Here is a 22,121-nt window from a genome sequence, read left to right on the forward strand (position 1 = left end):
GTGCTGAGGGTGCTGAAGCACTGGGACAGGTTGCCCAGAGAGGTGGTGGATGCCCCATCCCTGGAAACATTCAAGGTCAGGTTGGACGGGGCTCTGAGCAACCTGATCTAGTTGAAGATGTCCCTGCTCATTGCAGGGGGGTTGGACTAGATGACCTTTAGAGGTCCCTTCCAACCCAAACTATTCTATGATTCTATGATTTCAAACTTCACTTTGATCTGACTGCTATTGTTATGGAGCCAATGTATGGCTCTCCAGTCAGTTCAGTATATCCTTGCCTATGCTTGAGCACATGTGTCTGGCAAACCATCTTGGAAGCTCACAGAAGGTGGAGCAGGTGTTAAGCTCTTAAAATGAACAAGAATTTTAGTAGCTGCACAAGAATAGTGCAACATAAAGAGTTATTTCACCACCAGCTCCAGACCTGTAATGGACTTTCTGGCACAAAAGAAGTCATAGAGGTTCTGTTCAGAGTTGGTTTTACTACTTGGCATGCTCCTTTTCCTTTTAACTTGTAGTGGCTTTTCTCCAACAATAAGCAAAAAAGAGCACAAAGCTTGAAAGAAAAGAAAAACTAAGTAAATTTATTAGAATATAAATAATCCCAGTTGGGAATAATCCCAAAATATTATGAATTGTTGGTGCCAACTTCTATCTTTGATTTTTAAAGCTCAGTCATTACTCTTCTGAACAGAAGAAATGTTCTTTTTTCCTTTTTATTTTAGAATATTCTGATGAGGAAGAGGTATCATAAAAATCTGTATACTCTGGAGTTGAAAGGACTCAGATTCAGAAGGTTTCTTACCAGAAAAATGGACATTCATGTTTTGAAAATCTGGGAAAAAAAAAATTCTAATATCTCTGTAGCCACTGACACAAAATTAAGTTTCAAGTGCCATTTAAAACTAAACAGGATTTGGAGTGTTGCAAGAATTGCTGAGTATATCTGAAAAATGTATGGTTCCAAGTCCTTGAAAATCTGAATTCTTGTCCATAAAAGAACCTTCCTGTTTTCCTGAGGACTGCTTATGTGTGCTGCACATGCAGTACTGAAAACCTAGAGGTGCCAAGGGAGAATTTTTTTTTTTTAATCTTTGTTTTCTATTAAAACACTTTCCAGTGCCAGGATGATTAACATCTGCCACTTCCACCAAATGATGCTTCTGCTATCATACTGGAGAGGAAGGTGGGGGATTTTGCTTCATTTTGCTGTTTGGGTCTTTGGTCCACAGTTTAAATAGTTGATATGGTGATCCAATATATTTGTGTTTTGAATTATGGGAAAAAGACTTATACAGTAGCACAACACAGGATGAATTTTGATTTGCAAACTTACTAGTTCATACTTCATTGATTGGAAACCTACCTCCTGAAAACAAATAATGAAAAAAAATTACTGATAAGTCTTACATAAGGATATCATACAAATTACAATAGCTTCTGGCCAAATATTGAGAAGGAGATTATTACCTGATATAGTCTATGAGGATCTTCACTAGCAAAACTCGAAAGATCCTAGAGAAAAAAACAAACTGAGTCTAAATTCCCTGTGAAGCCACCTTCTCTGAAGAGGAAAAGTGGTTTTCCACTTCTGCTCTTGCAAGCAGAATTTGCCAGAAGAGACAGATATATAGATTTGTGCACACTCTGGGGGATGCTCAGATACCTGTACCTACCCCAGTGTAAAGCTCAGTTGTGAGCCACCAAGACTCAAGTATGGTAGAACTTGTGCTTCCTGAAACACAAGTAAATAGCTCAAGAATAAGTTACAATTTTGGCTTTCTACACAAGGAATTTGTGCTGGTACATGAACACTGGTGACCAGGATAAGCCTGGTAAATAATAACTCACAGGAGTTTTCCAGGTGATAACTATGCAATCAAGGCATGGTCCACCTATCTACCCACAGCCCTCAGACCAGGATCTGACAATAAAGCAATTCCGGCTTTAGGGCTCCTTTTGTCAGATTAAAAAAATGCCACGGCCTGCATGACATAATGTATTTGTCTACTATGCATGCTTTGCCAGTTCAAATTTGTTCCCAAAACATTGACATATCAACTCAGCATTAGTTGCCAGATCAGTTACCTGTTCACAATACTCTATCATTATGCTGGATCAGGTATCTTCTGTCCTCCTGCAGCTAGCACTAAGCTGGCTCAAAAGCAAAAGGCAGCATAACGTCCGCATTCTGCTCCCTGACTAATTTGATATAAATGTGATAAGGTGCTCACATCTGACTCAGGTTCATTTTGTACTGTGGCTCACTATCAGGCAAAGCTGACGAAACCAGGGTAAACAGAGATACAAGTCATAAGGGACCATTACAATCAGTAATCAGATAACCCAGTAACTATCCAACCCTGAGCTCAAAACCTTCCATCTGAACTAGAGCACATCCAGTAAGCCTTTATTCTGTGATGCTTCGCAGTTTGATGCAGTGCTACCAAATGAACTTTTGGATAAAATAACAAAGACTGACCTTAGCTTTCCTTCCCGTACACAGTAAGGCTGCCACCTGACATGCCAAGTTCAGCAGATTTAACTTAAGACATTCTGCCTCCATATCCTAAGAAAGTAGTTTGCTTTGATCCAAACTAATTAAGTGTGTCTGCGACTGAGCAGTTTACATACATTGGCCATCTAATACTGCTTAAAGATCAAATCCTATGGATTTGCACTAATGCTAAACCAGTCTAACTGCAGGTGCTGCCCACGGAAACTAAAGAGATGAGCCTTCCCAGCGTTATTCCTTTACTTCAGAGGTAACATCCTGCAGTACCAGGTTCTAGCTGCCGTACCATTCCTGAGGTGAGAAAAAAGTCTGCACACTGAACTGCTAGCCTGTATCTGGAAAAGAAAACACCACTCATTATTTACAGTCTCCTGTTGCATTTCTTTTTTGAGCTGATCTTTTACCATGGCACTTCCATTCTGGAAGGTTTTTTGAAGGCAATTTCTTGCATAATTATTCATTAAAGTTTGTTGGGGAATGGACATTTATGTTTCCTTCTATGCTACCAGTTCTGTATTATGTGACATTGGCCTTAAAATTGACCTGGGCCTCCCAAATCCTAAACGATATCCACCACCTGAATATTAAGTCATATCTTGAAAAGACCTGAAGTAGTAGCTGCCTTCCTACAGCAACCATATCTCTCTTTGCGTGTCAGAGATTGCAAAACTGAAAGAGCTATAACCACAGCGAACTTAAGCAGTTGTTGTGTGGGTAACCACATTGCAGGAGGCTTTTCAGGTGAAACACATTCTGCTGTAATAAGGTACTTTACAACTTCTTTACAAAGACAGCTGTCATACATTATACTTCAGTATGTCACTTTTCATATATTAAATTAAAGCTTTAACAAAGCTCCAGGATGTATGTGGATACGGAATTGTCAATAGCTACTTACTAGCAGTGAACTAAGGAGAATGAGAGAAAGATCAGACAGTAAGTATATAGCCCTAAATGAAAGACTACTTCAAATAACTTTCATAAGGAGAGGGTCATGGGGTTTATTATATAAGAAATTCAGTGATGCTGACTCTGAATCAAAAATGTTTTCTGAAGAGATTAAGACAGTGAGCCATATTTTCATTTACTGTGAACCAGAGTTGTTCAGATGACTTCTAATCACCTTTTTAACCAATTCAGGCTCTAACCTGGGAGCGATTTTTTCTTTTTAGAGGTGGCAAGTATTTATTGTTTGTTGATTTTCTGTAGTCAGGAACAGATAGCATGGAGAGGAACTGCACAGGTGAGCCTGCATTCTTATCTAAACTACACACTACAGTGTGAAAAGAAGGTTTTATCTAGAAATATTTAGATGCTACAATAAAGGTGAAGAGGAGAGGTAGAATATACACACTCAGAAATTTGACCCCAACGGAAAAGATTTTCCTCAGTTTAAACTGAAATGCTGCCTTTTCGCGTAAATATCTACTGTTACACTTTTTTTTTTTTCTTTTCTACTGCAATTTAACCATGCCTCTGCATAGAAAACTGGTTTCAGACTATGGGATTTGAACTAAACAAGTCACATGTCTCAAAGTACTGTAAGCACAATCATCTTGCCTTTAGCCCCTTCCTCTCCTGAGGAGCTTAGGTGTTTATATTGAAATACAATAGCAACGATATCCTAAACTCTGAACTAGGATCCTATTCTGCAATGTCCTGTGCAAAAACAGAACAAAAGGCACTCTCTTTAACAGACTTTTAAAAAGTATGCAATTTAAGAAGATAATCCAAAAGTTTTGGTTTCAATGAAATAAATTCAATCCACAGCAAATATGAAGGCATGGGGGTCAAACGTGTAGATGCTGGAGATCCATCAGGAAGAGATATCTAAGGTTACTGCATGGGGCAAGTGGGAAAGAGTCCACCTCTGACTGTACGGTACAAGAGCCCTTCATAAGAGGAAAAGTTGTGTAGTCTTACATCCCACAGGAAGGAGCTAAATAGGTTGTAACACAGCAATGGGATATTCCCCTCCTTTGTCAAGGGGGCAAAGTGCACATATGACATTGTTTACTTGGTCAGGAAAGTGAGGTCTCAGACTTACAATTGTGCTTCAAAAGCTTCTTTGTTTAGTGCAAATGAAAAAAAGTTGTTGCCTTAGGCGAGTTTGGCATCTCAACTGATAGACAAACCACAATGACAGAGCTATACACTATGGGTCTGTCCTTATTATAAAAAAAAGTATTAGTAAGGTCTTCCCTAGGCCAGAGCAACAATCTCTTGTCAATTAACTATGATGTTATCAAATTGACAGACAGTTAAGGAAACCAGCTACATTGCACTGTTACCAGATTCCAAGTTGGTTAATTTTTCATGGGTTACATTGAGCAAGTTGAGAGAATGAAAATCTGAAAGAAAAATCCTTTCCCTTCTAGGAACAATGCAAAGAATATAAAAAAGAAATAGTAATAGATGTTGTTTCTTCCCCTTCTAAATACAGTAGCTTGCTTTCAAAATGAACACTTCACCAAAAAATAGAGGGCTTAAAAATTTCTTAAATACACTGTCATATCATTAAAGTCAAGTCTTTAGGGTTTTGGATCACATACTTCTTAAAATTAGTGCATACTCTTTCTTGTATCTTGCAATTCAAAACATCTAAAACATTAAAAGAAATCTTTCTATACTAGCTTTTTAGTGGTCTGTGTATGTCAAACCCAATACGTCTCCCACCTCCCAGTGCACCTCCCACCTTAAGTCCTCAAATAAGGATTCCACCTTAGATACTAGCACGATACCACTAACTGAAACACTTTAGTAGTTGGGTATTAAGGATCCACTTTTTTAAGTATTAAACACATACTTCTGCCCCCCTCAGCCCCAAATCACAACCTACAAGTTTGGTAGTATACAGTAGGCAGCCTAAGTATAAAAAAATAATAGAAGAACATACTCAACTCAGCCTGTTAGTTTCCATTTGCACTCAAAATAGGTATCATGTTGACAAAAACAACAAGATTACTTGAATAAAGGAGCTACTCCCGTATCTCCCTGCATCTCAGAGTCTGTATTTTCACATAATTATAGCCAATGAATTGTTACATGATACTGACCAAAACACCTACTGATTTAGGGTCTCAGTTGCTCCAGATAAAGGCATATATGGGAGAACAAATAATTTTTTCCCCCTTTACTCCAAGCCCAAATGTACACCTCTCAGGAGTCCCTCTGAAGAATAATGAGATCCCCCGAAGAATTTCAACACCAAAAACAGATGAAGTATCAGTAAACGAAGCTCCAGTTACGGCATCAAGTGTACTCTTTTGATTATTATTAAGTATCCCCAACCATTTCATTCTAGTGACACCTACTCAGTTTTCCTGATCCTTTTTTAGAGGTGGTGCAAGGTGTATTTCTGTAATAGAACAAGGAAGTAATGTGGACTGAGGAAAGTGCAAAGAGAGCGATACCCCCTGTACAGGCGCAGAAATCCCCAGTTGCTTTAATTCAAGAGGCTGACCGTAATAACTGTCCATGACTAAGTATTAATTACAATTTGTTTGCAGTATCCCTGGCCCAGAACATTATGGATCTTGTCACTTGCACTTCCTTTATGTCAAGAGCCTCAGGGAATTGCAATAATAGCTGACTGTTTTCCTTTACGTTAGGTTGTTTTTCGGTAGTCTTTCTATCTGGTTTCATGCTTCCATTCTTCCGTCATTATTTCACCTGTGAAACAGCCTCTCCTGCATCACGGTCACCTCTTCCAGCATAAAGCTCCAATTTTACAAGTTTCTCATTGTTTCATACATGGATTTCAAAGCCTTATTGCTTATTTTTAAGGCACTTCACTGGTTTGTGGCTTATTATATCTGGCTGGGTTATTGTTACCATGTGAGCATGGTCAGCCACTATACGAAAATCCGCAGATTCAGTCTGTCTGAGACAGAACAGTAAAAGGCCTTGAGATATTTCACTTGCCCTGAACCAGGTGCTTACACCTACATTTTCAATCTTAAACATACTGGTTAAATAATCCAGCGGATTCAGCGTGCGGCTGCCTGCCTCATTGCAGGGAGTCACCTCTTCCAGCATAAAGCTCCAATTTTACAAGTTTCTCATTGTTTCATACATGGATTTCAAAGCCTTATTGCTTATTTTTAAGGCACTTCACTGGTTTGTGGCTTATTATATCTGGCTGGGTTATTGTTACCATGTGAGCATTGGTCAGCCATATACGAAAATCCGCAGATTCAGTCTGTCTGAGACAGAACAGTAAAAGGCCTTGAGATATTTCACTTGCCCTGAACCAGGTGCTTACACCTACATTTTCAATCTTAAACATCCTCTTGCATCTCCTGAGCTCCCGCTGTTCGGACTTAATATCACCACATCAACAGAGACAGCCTACAAGAACATTCTTACCAAAACATATATCCCTGGTCACCCTTTATAGATGCCTTCGTACAGCCACAGCAACCTTTCTGCAGCTCAGCTATCGAGGAAGACACAGCCCTGATAGGGCAATCACACACTGTACAGGGCTCTTCTGACAAGAGACTTATTCACCCCTTTCCCCTGCCATAAATCTACACCTGTATTTAAGTGATGTCTGGTCATTCTGTCGCTATCCATTGAGGAGATCAAAGGAGCAATTGCTGATGTTCCTCCCACCTGAACTGTAACTAAGAAATAAGTTGAAGATGATTAAACTCAGTCATTTTCACCTTTTCTTTAAGTGTCTGTGACAGCAAGCCACAGGACTGATGGATTTGCAGCTCCAGTTTTACAGACTTTGGTCGGGGAAAGGCAAAATAGCTCCCCTCAGGCACCCACCCCTTTACTTGGCTAGAGCTAACATTATGCATAGTCCTTACAAGCTTTAGCCTACTACACTATCATGTATATTGCACATGAACTGTTCAGCACGTTGATGGCACTGTTATGCCCAATTAATACCTTGCTCTGTACTCCTTGCTTGCAGGATCTTTGTCTCCTGGGTGGCCTTTCTGCTAATAATTCAAAGCGACTTTTGACAAGGCTGCATTTAAGTAGGACACACAGCTAAGCAATACAAGATGACAGGCAGTGCATTGTTGGGTGATTATCATATGCCTCAGGTGGCAGCAAAAGGCTAAAGTGCAAGTGACTTCAACCACCCAGCAAGTACAGTAATTCCCCTGCCACGCACAGTTTGGAACTGCATCCTGATGGGAACATCAGGGAAATAAATCAGCCATCTGCATTTAATGGGTATTATGGGAACAAATACTATTGTTAAAGAGTTCATGCAGAAACAATCCATAAATCAGAGAAGATGCTGAATGATGCCCCTTTTTTGTTGTGCCTTTCCACAAACTGTGATTGTCTATTGACACAATTAACAAGAAATGCTCTTCTCTCTTCACTGCAAGAAACAAAAAATTCCCCCCCCCCCCCCAAAACACCTCCAAACCAGAGCCTGCTCTCCTCAGGAATGCAACTCATGAAAACCTAGGTGTTAATCTAAGCATCCAGCCACAGCAGGACTCCAGGGGACAAGCCAGCTGCTGAGGGTGACCCCAGTGCAGGCCATGCAATACCCTCACCCCTCAGGGTGTGAGGAGGGCTGGGACAGTGGCAGTGCCCAGATCCACCAACGGTCCCAGACCAGGTGAGATGATGAGTTGGCCTGGGCTCCATCCAGAGAGCATGGTCAGGAACAGCATGAAATGAGCCTAGAAATAGGGCTACCTATAACAAATTTTCCAGCCAAGAAAAAGGACCAGGGACAGCACTGGACAGAAAGCTATCTACAACACAGCTTTAGGGTCCATCCAGGAAGACCAGTCAAGAAATTGGGGATGCAGGAACCACAGCAGAGCACAAGCACACCTATGAAACAGCTCAGGAGAAGATTAAAGCCACCAAGCTGAGCTTAAATGGGGCTCCTGGAGTGATAGATGGAGTTTGCACAGGTGGAGGCCCCAGGTGTAGCTGTTTAGGGCAGTTTAAGGCCTATTAGTGCCCTTCAGGTCCAGACACAGCCAAGGCAGGTGCTCTGATATGGCTGTAGGAGGAGGTAAGGTGAAAGCAATGACGTCCTTGTACGCCTCGGGGTTGTTCATTCATTCAGGAGACCTAGGTCCCAGCCCTCTGCTTGGCCTGCTTAAAGGTGAAAATAACTGTTGATAACAGTCATAAAAGGGTTTCTAAAAGGATTAGCTGAAATAACTCATAAAGTTGGTTTTGCTTCAAAAGAGAGATGAGCAATGGGTGCGTTAGAGCAGTATCACAGGCAGCTTCCCACACATCTGAAGACAGCTATCTCTCTTCTATGCTTCATAAAGCACACCAGGGTTTGGTTTTGGAGTTTTTTTGATGGTGTGAACGAGTAACTAGAAAGTGTCTGGAAGGTGCCATAAATGCTGAGGAAGCTACTGAAGTCTTTAAATAATAGTAAAAATAGCATATACTTTGAGGGGTTATTATTAAAAGAGTTGATGCCTCTATTTCTAGGTGTGGAATACTGTGTATGGGAGTCTACCACATTACCTACAGAAGTATTTGAAAGTATTGTTAGCTGAGGAGGGTTAGGAGATCCCACCTACAAAGCACTGTGTTGCCATGGTATAGGGCGCTATAGGACAACCCACTAAAACAACCCCCTGTATACCACCATAGTCCCTGAAAAGATTCCCCTGCTGCACAGAGTTTTGAAAACAGCTGCAACAATTTCCTTACTGTGAATGAATTTATAACTTCAAACATTTTTGATTCTGTTCTGTACTGAGATTTCTTCCATTTAATTCCAACCAGTTATGCTAGGCTTGGTTTCCTGTCTCTGTAAAGGCCGGCTCAAAGCTAACTTCCCTTATTGTCTGCTGCATACATAGGTATAGGAACTGAGCACTCAAAAGCCTGATTCATACGTAATCATCTTAAATACAGTCAAGTCCCCCACCCTTCAGACCTCATAGGAAATGGAGCACTTCGTATCATCATGGCTGCTTAGTCAAGCAAACAAGCTTGTTGCAAACAGCTGACAGACGCTGCTGGAAGCGCAATTAATTACCCACTAGGAAGGCTGTCCTGCTGAAGAGATGGTGTTAATATTCTTTAAAGTGTGGCCTAAGTGACCCCCCTATTGCAGAATACCTGTATCCTGGGACAAAAGTCCAGCTCGTCTCTGCATGGGCACCCTGCCATCTGAACAGATGGATGTGAATGTGGGCAGCCGGGAGTCATCCACATACGTGTATTCAGTGTAGACACTTGGAGCAACATTAATAATGGGAATTGTCCAAATGTCACTTCACCCCGAGTTCCTAAATCAAGCTTTGTGTGTGAGTGTGTGTTTAGGGAATCCACATCAATGAAATCAGACCAACAGAGAGTGACTACGATGATCACATGTATAAAACGTGACCTCTCTGTCTCTCTCATACCTACAAACACACCTTTAGCAATGAGAAATAGCAAAAAAACTTCTCCAGGAGGTAGGACTATTTTATTTTCAATTGCTGATCTTGGCTGTGTTTGCAATGAGGCAGGTGCTGGTCAACACCTGTGCTATCCAGTGTTCAGGAAAGAGTGAAGCGTTTGACCTTCCTATATAATCCAGGAAAACAGGAGTTCAGGGGAACGCAAAGGCTGCTTTTGACATCCTAAGCCCTCAAATGGCACTGTGTTAAACTCTGAAAAGCATTTTTATCTTCAGGGAAGGACTGGCTTCACTCGCTGCTGTGAAAGGAAAAGGGCTTTCTATTCAAAAGAATCGCTGAAGTCCTGTAGGACTTTCCCTTGTAGTCCTGCTAATTGTCTTTATTAGATTTCTGATCATTCAAGTCACATTTGAGTTCCTCTCCTGAAAAGGAAGTTAAAGAAATAGCTTTGATACAACAGATGGGCATCCAGGGATGTGTGGAGAAGGCAATAAGGCCTGTTAGCAGATAAGGGATGGATGGGGCTATGTTGCTTCTCTCCACCATGAGACTTCTTGGTGGGATCATGCAGTGGCTGGACCTCCGTGAAGCACAAGGCTGTTCTTCCAGTGTGCTCCTGCAAAGATATTCCTAGAGCTTCTTCCTCTCCGATATTCAGGACCACGTGCAACCCTGGATCTACACTTTGGCTAAGCAAACACACACACATACAGAAAATGAGCTTCCACCTGCATTGGGCCCCGTGGAATTTTCCAGGAAACCTGGCCAGAGTTTTGTGTTTCTAACAAAACCAAAACAGTTTTTAAATCCAGCTTCAAGCTTTGTTGCAAATATTTCTCACAGCCCTCTGTAGCAGGAATAATTACTGTCCTTATTTATCGGGTAGATTATACAAATCCCCTAGTAAGTAAATTGTAGGATTAAGAGGAAGGTTAATGTGCTAGATTAAACTGACACATTTATTTACTTCCTCCCAGAGGAAAGACTAAAGGACAGTGACCTATCGTGTATTAACTCAACATTTAACCCTGCCTCAGCTCCAGTGATTATCTCTGCAAGTGCCAAGTCTCAGTCTAGCAGATTCCAGTGCAATACTTCATATCCAGAAGTTCCGTTGTCTCAAATATTTTACCTGTTCAGCTCCCGATTTTTCAGATGGTAATGTGTTGTACTTTTGCAGTGCCTTCCCTCTAGACTTTCAAAGGGCTCACAATGAATTACACCTGCATTCACCCCACAGAAAGCATTATTATCCTCATTTTACAAGTATTCACTCTAACGCAGAGATTAATGCCATTTTTTTCTATGACTTGTCTGGATGAAGTGGACAATTTGTGCATGATTCAGAGTCACTGGGTTCTTTGGGAGTCCCTTAGAGTGATTTTTCCTACTGTAGAAGCCACAATCCAGGCTATGACAATATCCCAAACTGTACATACTTCAGAGCAAAGAGGGGATCTGGGTTTCCTGCTGCTTTCTGATACTGCCACTGGTATTGCGGTCATGTTGCCTGGGGATTGATGCTGCAGTTGAGGACAGTGATGAAAAGACAGATAGGGATCTTACCTTCTGTTAGTTCTATAACATCAATACACGTATGCCTGAATAGGGGCTGGGCTGCTTTGCTTTTCAAGCAAGTATTCTTCTCATCTGCTTTCCTGTATTTCATTCTCTATCAGTAACCAGGTTGCATCCAACAGCACTGCCTGAGCACATGTATCATCATGAGTAGCACATACTGCCCAGACTTGCCCAAGCAGATCATTTTCTGCAAATTAATGTTAGAGATTTTAAGGGACTACTGAGGTGGAGACTTCTTGCAGCATGTTGCATGTGCATCCCTGCGCCACCTAACTAGCCAGTGAAAGGAGGAGAGAGAAACAGACACCAAATGGAGAAGCAACTTTCCTACGGTCACAAACAAGGGATGTGGCAGAAGCAGGACTCTGGTCTCCAGAAAACTAACCTCCAGTGCCTAAACTCCTAGTCTTAGTGTTGTGAGCTCCTCAAGAGTGGGATGTGGTAACGTACTGAAATAGGCAACACTGTCTGACGCAGACCCCAACACTAGTGTCATGCCTTCTCCACTCTGGTAAACCTCCCAGGGTAACTTGGAAAAGCCATCTAGGTGCAAATGCCACCTAGGCTTGCACAGCAGGTTGGGAGCAGGACTGGGATTTACCTCAAACCCAGTGACAAGACCCTCTGTCTGTTCTCCCCCCTTCAAATAAAAGTTTCGTCCCCACATGCTGGCCCCGACAGGTTTCTATATTTATCTATCCTTATTTTAGGAGGCCTGCAGGAGAAACGTATAGATTACAGATGTGGTGCTCCTTGTTTTAGCTAAGGTTTCCAATAGGGATAGTTGTTTTGGGACAGAATCCCAGTCGAGAGTCATTTGCTGTTCGCCTGCCAAAGGGGACTGCAAGTATTGCCAATGCTCTGCTTGACTTAGATTGAACAGTTCACAGCCTCTGAGGAAGGGGAGGAAAATTCCGTCGTCAAATAGCTGATTTAAAGTGCTGTATCCCACAGCGACAGTAAAGAGTGTTTGCTAATACTAATGCAGATTTCAGAAAGAGATTTTAAGTTCAACTTTCAAAATGTGTTTCTGCTTAGGAGAGGGCCCAAATTAAACCCCTCCATCAGTTCAAAACTTCAGTGAGTTTTGGACAGAAAACCAATTCTGATTTTGCAGCTGACGCCAGTTTTGCACAATGTGACTGGTTACAGAGAGGAGAAGGAGGAGGAGGAAGAGATTCTAGTGACATATCCACCTCCTCTTCTCTACGTATGGAGCAAGGCATAGCTGCAAGTGTACAGGCCTGTCCCTCAGTCATCAGTGGGATTTTGCTTGTGTCAGAAACAGATATACAAGAGGAAGCTAGGAAGTGACCCTGCAAAATGTAAAACTTTATTCAGAAAATTACTTGTAAGCAAAATTTGCATTGTATAATACGTTGATGACTAGCATATGTACAAAACTCCTCTCCATTGATAGGCGATTTTTGCAGATAATACGATATGTAGAGATGGTCCAAAGAAAAGCAAAAGCAAAGAACCAGAATGACAGTATCTATCAGAGAACCTGATAAAGATCATTTTCAAGCTCCAGTATAAACTTCTTTCCATCAAAGTATGCTAAAAAAGGAAATAATTCTATCCAGAGATTTTGATCCTACAGAATGATCTTAGTTTGCAGGGGTTAAATAGTCACAGCATTTTCTGTGTTTACATCTGATAACTCCCAGTAGAGATAAACATATTTAGTGCTTGAAATGTAAGTTAACACTGGACATATTAAACATATTACAAGAGATTTATCAGAAAGAACATTAAAGACTATTATTAGCCCCAGCTGCAAATATCCATCACGAAGGAATGGCTGTATGTGAGTTAATTGCCTTCAAAATGGTAGGCCTTATTTAAAAGCCTTTTCAGTGGATGCCTTTCCACTGATTTCACCAGCCTTTGGGTCAAGTCTTCTTTTATTAGAAAGATATTTAATTTAATAGTGAGAGGAAGGACTGAAAAGCCAGACACCAACATTTCCTCATGACAGGCAAGGTTACTCGGTGTAATCAGCAATAGAGATTTGGGACATCTTAACCAATGTAAACTGGACATCAGCTGCAGGACAACGTCTTTGGTAAAAGATCAAACTAAATGGGCCAGAACTTCAGATGGAGAACAGGGGCTTATTCCAGTTTCCACTAAAATCAGCTGAAAAATTTCTACATACTTTAACTAGCACTGGTACTAGCTGTTCCTTCTCTGTTAAAAGCAATGGAAATTTTGCTACTGACTTCAGTTAGGGGAGAACTAAAGCTGTGTGAGTTGGTATATTTATACAGATAGGCATTTCAAAAGGAAAAAAGGATCAGATGGCTACATGAGTTACATCTGTTTTTGAAAGGGCAACCCTATGTGAAGTGGAGAAGATTATGAGTATTTCAGGTTTTTTGATACAGAAATCCCAAGTGTATGCCTAATTTAGCACTCTAACTTTCCTATGATTAAGTTAGATTGATATTAATGAAGATAAATCCTTTTTTTTTCCTAGTGATAAGCTAACAGATACAAGAAATATGATGTCTAATGGAAACAACGTGGAAGGGCTGCAAAAGATACATCAAATATTGATACTTTTTTTTTTTTTTACTAACAAGATGTGGCCAGCCAGCTATCACATTAGTCAGCTTACCTCTATATCGCATCCTTCCATAGTATGACTTAAGTAAGTAGATTTAAATTTCCCAGTACCCCTGAAAAGCAGGAAAATCAAATGATAGATTAGGCCCAAGTGGCCTATCAATTTATACTTGAACACATGGCTGCACCAAAACCAGAGAATCACAGTAGCAAGAGTCATCAGCAGCCTGTGACAGATGAATTTTGTAGGAGAGGAGATCTGTGATCAAAGGCTGCAAAATTCATCCCCCCCAGCCCCACCACCTCCAGGGATCCAGCACAGCTGGGTCAGACCGCATCCCTCCAGGAAACTGGGGGCTCAGGAGCTGGGAAAAGGAGGCAAGTCTGTCCGTATTGAATGGGAAAACCCAAAAAAGAACGGCCTGTACAAAACTGTGTTTAAATAAGTAGGAAAGGAAAGACAGCCAGATGGCTTATGAGATGGATGATATTTTAACTTTAGGCTCATCTTTCGAATTCAGCCCGTGCTGGTGGTGGTTGAGACTTGTTACCAGGGTTTATCTTTTACATTTAGGCTGCTTCTTAATAACTAGGTGGCCACTCCAGAGGATCATTGCTGCGTTTCATCAGTACTAGTCTTGAAATGGGAATAGTGGCAAATATTTTCAGAAGATACCAGCCTGATTGGGATACCCTGAGTACACTGAATAGCCCAGAAGCTCCCACAAAGTTCAAAAGTAATGCTTTGTGCCAGGTAAAGGGAAGAATTAGGCCCTTGCTTGATAAACGGGCTGGGTAATTCACAGTTTGAGTCTCTCATTCATAACTAGTACAGATTGTTTATCTGAAATGAAGGATGAAAATGCTGTCTTCCATTGACTGCAAGTAACACAAATGGACACATCTAATTGGCATGTTATTGCTCTACAGTGCTTTCTAGGTCTGGCGTAAGCGCTTTCATATCTTATGACAGTTTTGGGCTGATGCTTCATGTTCTTGTAAAATGTCAAGTTACATTAGATCAGTAATCTCATGTAATACGGTACAAGACACTGCCACTGAATGAATACGGTATGGAAATATTTTTAGTTGTTCTTTTTCCCCAGAAACGCTGCCCAGCTCTTAGCTTTCTAAAAAATAATCTATGTTGAGACATTGTAAGGTGGAAAGGAGATTAAGAACAACGATTATGCAAAAAGGTTAAGAAACTTTAATGACTTGTGAAAACATATAATTAGGGATTTGCAGCCCACCCAGGAAATTTTGCATGTTGAATTACCACACTACTCAAAGTATGTATTTTAATTGCTGGGTGAAGTGCATACATGTAAGCCAAACTGTTGAAAGAGCAGCTGCAGTAGTGTTACCACAATGATATGCAAGCCACAAATCCTGTTGTTGAAATAGGTTATTCATAAACTGCTTCTATGACATCGTCTGTCTGTGAAGTTAGTTGGGCTTTGGGGAAAAAAAAGGACATCTGATGTTCTGTTTTACCTTCTCAACATTAACTCACTGACATTAAACTGAGATATTTATTACACTTGTGGTTTTAACATTTTAAATCTGCACATATTTCCTATCCATTTATAGCCATTGTGTAGGGATGGTGCTGTAAAAAAGCCATCACATCACTGATATTGTCATGAGCTGAGCATGCAATCACCTTTCAGGGGGAGCCTCAGTGAATCACGGAGGATCTGACCCTGTTTCACAGAATAATTCAGGTTGGAAGGGACCTCAGTCCAACCTCCTGCTCAATGCAGGGACAACGATGAGGTCAGAGCAGGTTGCTCAGGACTTCACCCAGCTGGGTCTTGAAAGCCTCCGAGCATGGAGGCTGCACAGCCTCTCTGTCCAGCATCTTCCATTGCTTGACTTGCCTCTTGGTGAAAAAGCGGAGTTTTTATATCCAGCATGACCACCTCTTGTTTCAACTTACATCCTTTTTCTCTCCTCCTCCTACCACGCACCACTGTGAATAGCCTGGCTCCATCTTCTTGATAACTTCCTTGTGGGTAGTGGAAGGCCCTCAGTTCCCCCTGAAGCCGTCTCTTCTCCAGGCTGAAAAAGCCCTGTTCCCTCAGCCTCTCCTCACCAGACAAGTGCTCTAGCCCCAGGCCATCCTGGTGGTCCTTCACTGAACTCGCTTCCTTTTATTGATGCCTTTCTTGTATCGGAAGGGTAAACAGTATTATTCAAGTCCTGTTAATACAGCCAAGGATGCCGTTAGCCATCATCACTGTCAGGGCACAGGGCTGGCTCATGCTCAGCTTGTGCTGTCGGCGGCCCCCCGGGGCCGTTCCTGCAGAGCTGCTCCCCAGCCCCCAGCCTGTACCACTGCAGGGGGATTCTTCCATCCCAAGCACAGGACATTGCATTTATTCCTGTAGAATTTTGTAGGGTTCCTGTTGGCCCATTCCTCCAGCCTGTCTAGGTCCCTCTGAATGGCAGCCCTGCCCTCAGGTGTATCAGTTGCTCCCTCCAATTCGGTGTCATCTGCAAACTTCATAAACATGCAATCCATCATCTCCTCCAGGTCGTTGCTGAACAGGATTGGTCCAGGAGAGACCCCTGTGGTGCTCCCCTTGTCACTGACCTCCTGCTAGAGTATGACCCATTAATCACTACCCTCTGAGCCTGGCCATCCAAACATTTTTTTATGCATCTATTTATCCACCCATGCAGACCGTAAAGTCCTAACTTGGGTACAACAACATTGCAGAGGGAAATGTTGAAAGGCTTTGCTAAAGTGACATCCAGTGTTCTCCCCTCCTCCAAATCCAGTAATTTTATCTGGGAAGTCAAGGAGATCAGTCAGGTATGATTTACCTGTTTGGTACTGTCTCTTCTCTGCTCTTTTCAAAAAGAAAGGCAATTCAGCTTGCTTACTATCAAGAAGAACTTCATACCTTCTCCCAAAACTGTACTTTTACCACCACAGAATTTAAAATATGCAATGATTTATAAGTAAAATGCACCTCAGAGCTCTAGAAAGGGGTCACCAGCAGTGAAGCAATGACTAGTGCCTATAAGTAAGACCATGGCCTCAGCATGCTTAAGAACCAAGGAACCGTGGAAATCGGTAGCTGCATACAAATAAATTCAGTGCCTGAGCTGTTCATGTGCCCTGGGACAGGACTGACTGCGCCGCTAGCACGTTCACTGGCACTGCTTGGCCTGGGCCAACTAAAACTCTTCCAAATAATTCCCTGCCACAATTTGGCAGCTGAAACATCCCAGGGACTGCTCCCAATAGGCAATTTGCATGCAAACACCCTGTTTTTGACCAGGAGTTTAGTAATGTAACTGTTCCTGGCTGTTCCAGGCCAACTGGCCCCTGAGCCCAGGAGGTTCCCGGACACATTTAATCAACTGTTATATACTGAGCCACAGCAAGTTTTTTTCCCAGTTCAATTGGTTCACATGTGACTCGGTCCTGATCAATGTGTGCCTCTTTCACCCATGAAGATTTAAAACCTAAGAATCAGTTGCATAATATATCACTTTTTTTTTTGAAGGCTCGTGCTTTTACAACCAAACCACTTCTTCTCCTATGTGCATTTATGAAGGTGAAAGCTAATCTGCAGATAATTTTCAAAGTAAGCTTGTACAGCAGCTGGTGTAATACTGTTTTATCACAAGCATGAATAAGCATCATCATGTAGCATTTCTTTCCTTATCTGAACAGTATCACTAAACTGATGACACCCAGGTCCATTCAGAGAGTTAAATTCTTCCCTCATGTATGAACATGACATTCCCACAGTGCTAGAAAGCGTGAAATAATATGGCGAGAGAACTGGCTGCTAAGATAGATAAAAGTGACTTTCTCCAGTCAGATCGGGGTGATTTTTTAGAGGCCCAAGAGACACCCGAGTCCCATTAAGGATCAAGGACAATTAGCCACCCATCCCCATGCAGTGCCCTGCAAGCTCTAGAAAGGGGGATTCTGCATCCCTGCCAAGATAAAACTCCAGGTGGATGTGTAACGCAGGGCTTAGCAGGTTGCCCACCTCTAGGTGCATTCATGTTTACATGTTTACATGTTTCACTAGTTCCTGCAGCTGACCTGGACACAGTCGTACACTGACATCCCAAGTATCTTCAGCAGATGAGTGCTCCTCCCCAGGAGGTAGAAGAGCAGGCAACAGCTTGGAGCTGATACCTACCTTTAGGAATAATTGAAGCATAATATCCAAGCTGGTGAGAGAAAGCCACAATGAGATCAGAGTTTTTGTATTGCATTAGTTTTGTTGATAGCTGAACAGTTCCACGGATGTGCTGAACCATGAAACACATAAACACACAAGAGGAAAGACATATTTTGTCAGTAAACTTTATGTAAATGTAGCACAAATATGAAAACATCAGTAATGGGATATGGCTTAAATGAAAAAATGGTCCATTTTCTGTGGACAAAACAGCCAGTTTGCTGTAATACAAGACTTTCGTATTAAATGAGTAGTGTTTAATTACACCAATGAAACTTCTCTTTTGACAGGACTGGTGAAATCTTTTCTGTATCAAGACATGAGGAAAAGGAGAGAATTACTAGCTTTCAGTCCTAACTTGGTGTGCCACCAGGAGCTGTGCAGTGAAATCGTGGAGTGCAGAGATCCTCACACCACCCCCGCCCAGGAGAGGACCATCATAGGCAGCAGCAGAACCCAGCCGTGCCCACAGAGACACTGCGTCCTGCAGGAATGGGCCAGTTCGTTGTGCTTGGTTTTCTTCTCACTATTCACTTTCTCTGCTGGCTCACCCTACCAAAGCAATCAGGATCACAAAAAAGAAACATCATGGCACTTCACTCCAGTGTAGATATGCCGTAGGTCTACAAATTGGACTAGGCTGTTATCAGTCAAACACAGATCTCCTAAGTACATAACACTTACTTCTGTCTGCATTCAAGAACTCCTGCAAATCTATCTGCCTGTCTCGTCAGCTTACAATGACGACTCACTGATTACATTAATGAAACATGAGAGGGCTCCATCAGTTCATGAACAACTAGGAAACGGCCACTGGCTATAAAGACATTTTCCATCTTTTTTTTTTGCAACAGATCAGTCAGGTTTGCATTATGGTGCCTGCTTCCATGACAGAAAGCTCAGACTGGGAAGTGTCTGTCTTCCAGGTTTTTAATCAGTCTCCTTGTGATCCCAGATGTGCCAGGACAGCTGTTTTTGCAGCCTTCGTGATGGACAAAATCACATGTGTTGGGGGAGGACTGAGACTTCTCTTGAGCTTAGCCTTGTCAGAAAAGCTTTTGGGGCTGGACAATATACTGATTTTATACTAAGATAAATGATTTTGCACAAAGACAGCAGCGGTTGCATCTATTCTCGGGAAACTAAGCACGCTCTGGGGTCTGTGACTCCCAGGTCGCAGCTCTCCTCCAGAGGGAGACTGCAGGATGAAGCACAAGGGGAAAGCTGATCAGCTGGACACAGGACAAAAAAGAATCTCTCTCTGCCTCAGTGATGGTACAGCTTTCGGTCCGGTAATGCAAAAGCCCAGAAATGGAGCAGGACGCTGAATACCTTATTAACGTGGCCAAAATGAAGCTTCAACTCAGTTATCTGTAAATGTTCCCACACCCTTAATATAACAGCTATTTGTAAATAGAGTATCAAGTCATACATACCCAAGAAAGATGTCACCTACCCTGAATTTTATTTGTATTTATATCTGCTGTACATATTTTTGCTGGAGTTCCAATAGATTCATACTTCTGGCTGCTCAAAGCACACTGACTTGACTTTGCATTGGCAAAGTGTAGGCAAAAACCCAAGCCTAGGTAAGAGCATCTAATTCTATTCCTTAAGTTTTGTCATTACACCATTTAAAATAACCTTTGTGAGTTTTTAAATTTGTATATATGTATATACATTTGCTTATTTGCAAATGTGTATTGAAAAATACGAGACAGAAGTGTCTTTGTCCTTCCATCAACTACAAAGGGAGTTTAGATGGTGAGATCATCTGTCAACATCTATCCCATAAATGTTTAAATATGGACAGATGAGTGTGTCATTGATTATCCGGTTTCTTTATTCTGTAGATTTGGGACTAGATGAATAGCAGTTTACCAGGAGAAGCATGAACCCAGGCAGTAAGCTGTCAGTTGCATCCAGTCAACGGAGAGCTGGGAAATTGTCTTTATGCTTAGTCAGCAAGTAGCAGGGAAGTTAGGGGTTGGTTTTGTTGGATGTAGTATCCTTCCCTTTCTATCCTGAACTGTTGTACTGCACTGTCACCCTTGTACAGGCTGTGCAAATTCTTTGTGTGTGCTTTGAGTTCTCTGATTTTTTAAAACTGTTGTATAAACGGCAATTAATAAAAAAAGGAGCACAAACAAAGAATGTGCTCTAAAGCTCATGGAAGTCACTGTGCAGATACCAGTGACTTCAGAGGGCTCTGGATCAGGCCCTATGCCTTTAATTCTGTTTGAAGTGAGAACATAAATCTGAAATGTTTTACAAAAGAAATAACTTCCTATGCCAATGTAACAAAACTTCCAACATGTGCCTGCTCGGGAAGTTCAGCTCTTTGTGGGACCAAATTAACAACTTCTATCCCTGAATGAGATAAAACTGAACATAAACTCCTTGTGGAAGACTTTCCAACTATTTAGTGAAAGCGTACAGAGCTGATATAATATTATTCTGCTCCAATTCATTGTTTCTCCAGACTACTGCGCTTTTTTGTCGTGCCAATGCGTTTTCCAGGACTGGCCTTTTCCTTGCTCTTTTCTTATGGTGGCATCTTTTGCAGGTCTGTTTCCTTCACACTACAACACTACGTGGCTGCCCTCAGGAGCACCAGATCTTGCAAATTCCATTTTAAACTCCATTGGTAAATGACACCAGCCTTCATGGAGTTTAAATTACTTGGAGACATCGAGAGCAATGTGCTGGGCAATTCTGTGGAGGAAAATGGGGCTAGATGCCAGGTTCATATCATGCTCATATAAAGTCAGTATTCACTGGCTTCAGGTGATTTCTCAGTAATAGGACTACAAATGAATTGGCAGTATATCTCTGATGTCTCAGAGTTTTATGGCGGCATCATCCACATATAAACCTACAGACCAAGATGTGCAAGTAAAAGTATTTGGACTGCGTCTACAAAGGCAACAACTTAAACCTTCTTGCTCATTCTCTGTTTGCCCATCTGGAATGAAATGTCTGAGGACAAAGAGATTGGAAATTTCATCTGTAGAGGCATTTTAAGTACAGAACCCCTAACTATAAAACAATCCATTTTTCCCTTTATAAAAATATGCTTTCACATATCCTCCACCTTCTTGAACTCCATCTATATAATAGTTTTTACCACAGCAGAAAATCATTTTTAAATGCTGATAAAAAAAAGTGGTTTCAACTAATACAGTTTTTCTGGCCACCACAGAAAGAGCAATTTTTCTGTTAGTACTTCCCCTGCATTCCCCCCTCCACCCCCAAAACCCGCAGTGGGATCACTGTATGTTTAAACGTGGTGTAGCCTATAAAGCACAGACACAGAACAAGCAAAGGCAAAAGAAAAAAGGGAGCAAGGAACTGTTTGAAGAGAGGGAGATCATAAAATCATTGGCTCTGCAGCTTAAAGATGTAGCAACAGGTTTTGCTGTAGCAACCCAAAGCTCCAGGGAGACTTGGAGTACCTGAAGGTATGTGTGGACTGGTGGTGATTACTAGTAATTTTTGTGTTCCTGAAAAGGATACAGCACAGGAGCTATGCATTACTACAGAGCTGATGTTGTTGAAGAAGGTATCATGATTTGGTATAAATATGCTAAATATGTGTTTTATTATATTAATTATATTTATTATTATTATGAAATAAGTATTTCAGTATTTCCAGTCCTAAGCACTTACAAAAATCACAGGCTTTTCTAGAAGAAAAAATTGTATTAGTAACTTTGAGATTATTAAAAGGAAAGAGAGAGAGTTTTGGGATCTTCCTTGCTGTCTTTTTTCAGATGTTAGATTTCATATACCCAACTTTCCTTCATAATCAAGAATGGTTAAGTGATGAAAGCTGCAGTTGTGCTTTCAGAAAAAGGTTTCTTTCACAGGAGA

This window comes from Aptenodytes forsteri, unplaced genomic scaffold (assembly GCF_000699145.1).
Source record: "Aptenodytes forsteri isolate BGI_AS27 unplaced genomic scaffold, ASM69914v1 Scaffold277, whole genome shotgun sequence".
NCBI classification, from domain to species: Eukaryota; Metazoa; Chordata; class Aves; order Sphenisciformes; family Spheniscidae; genus Aptenodytes; species Aptenodytes forsteri.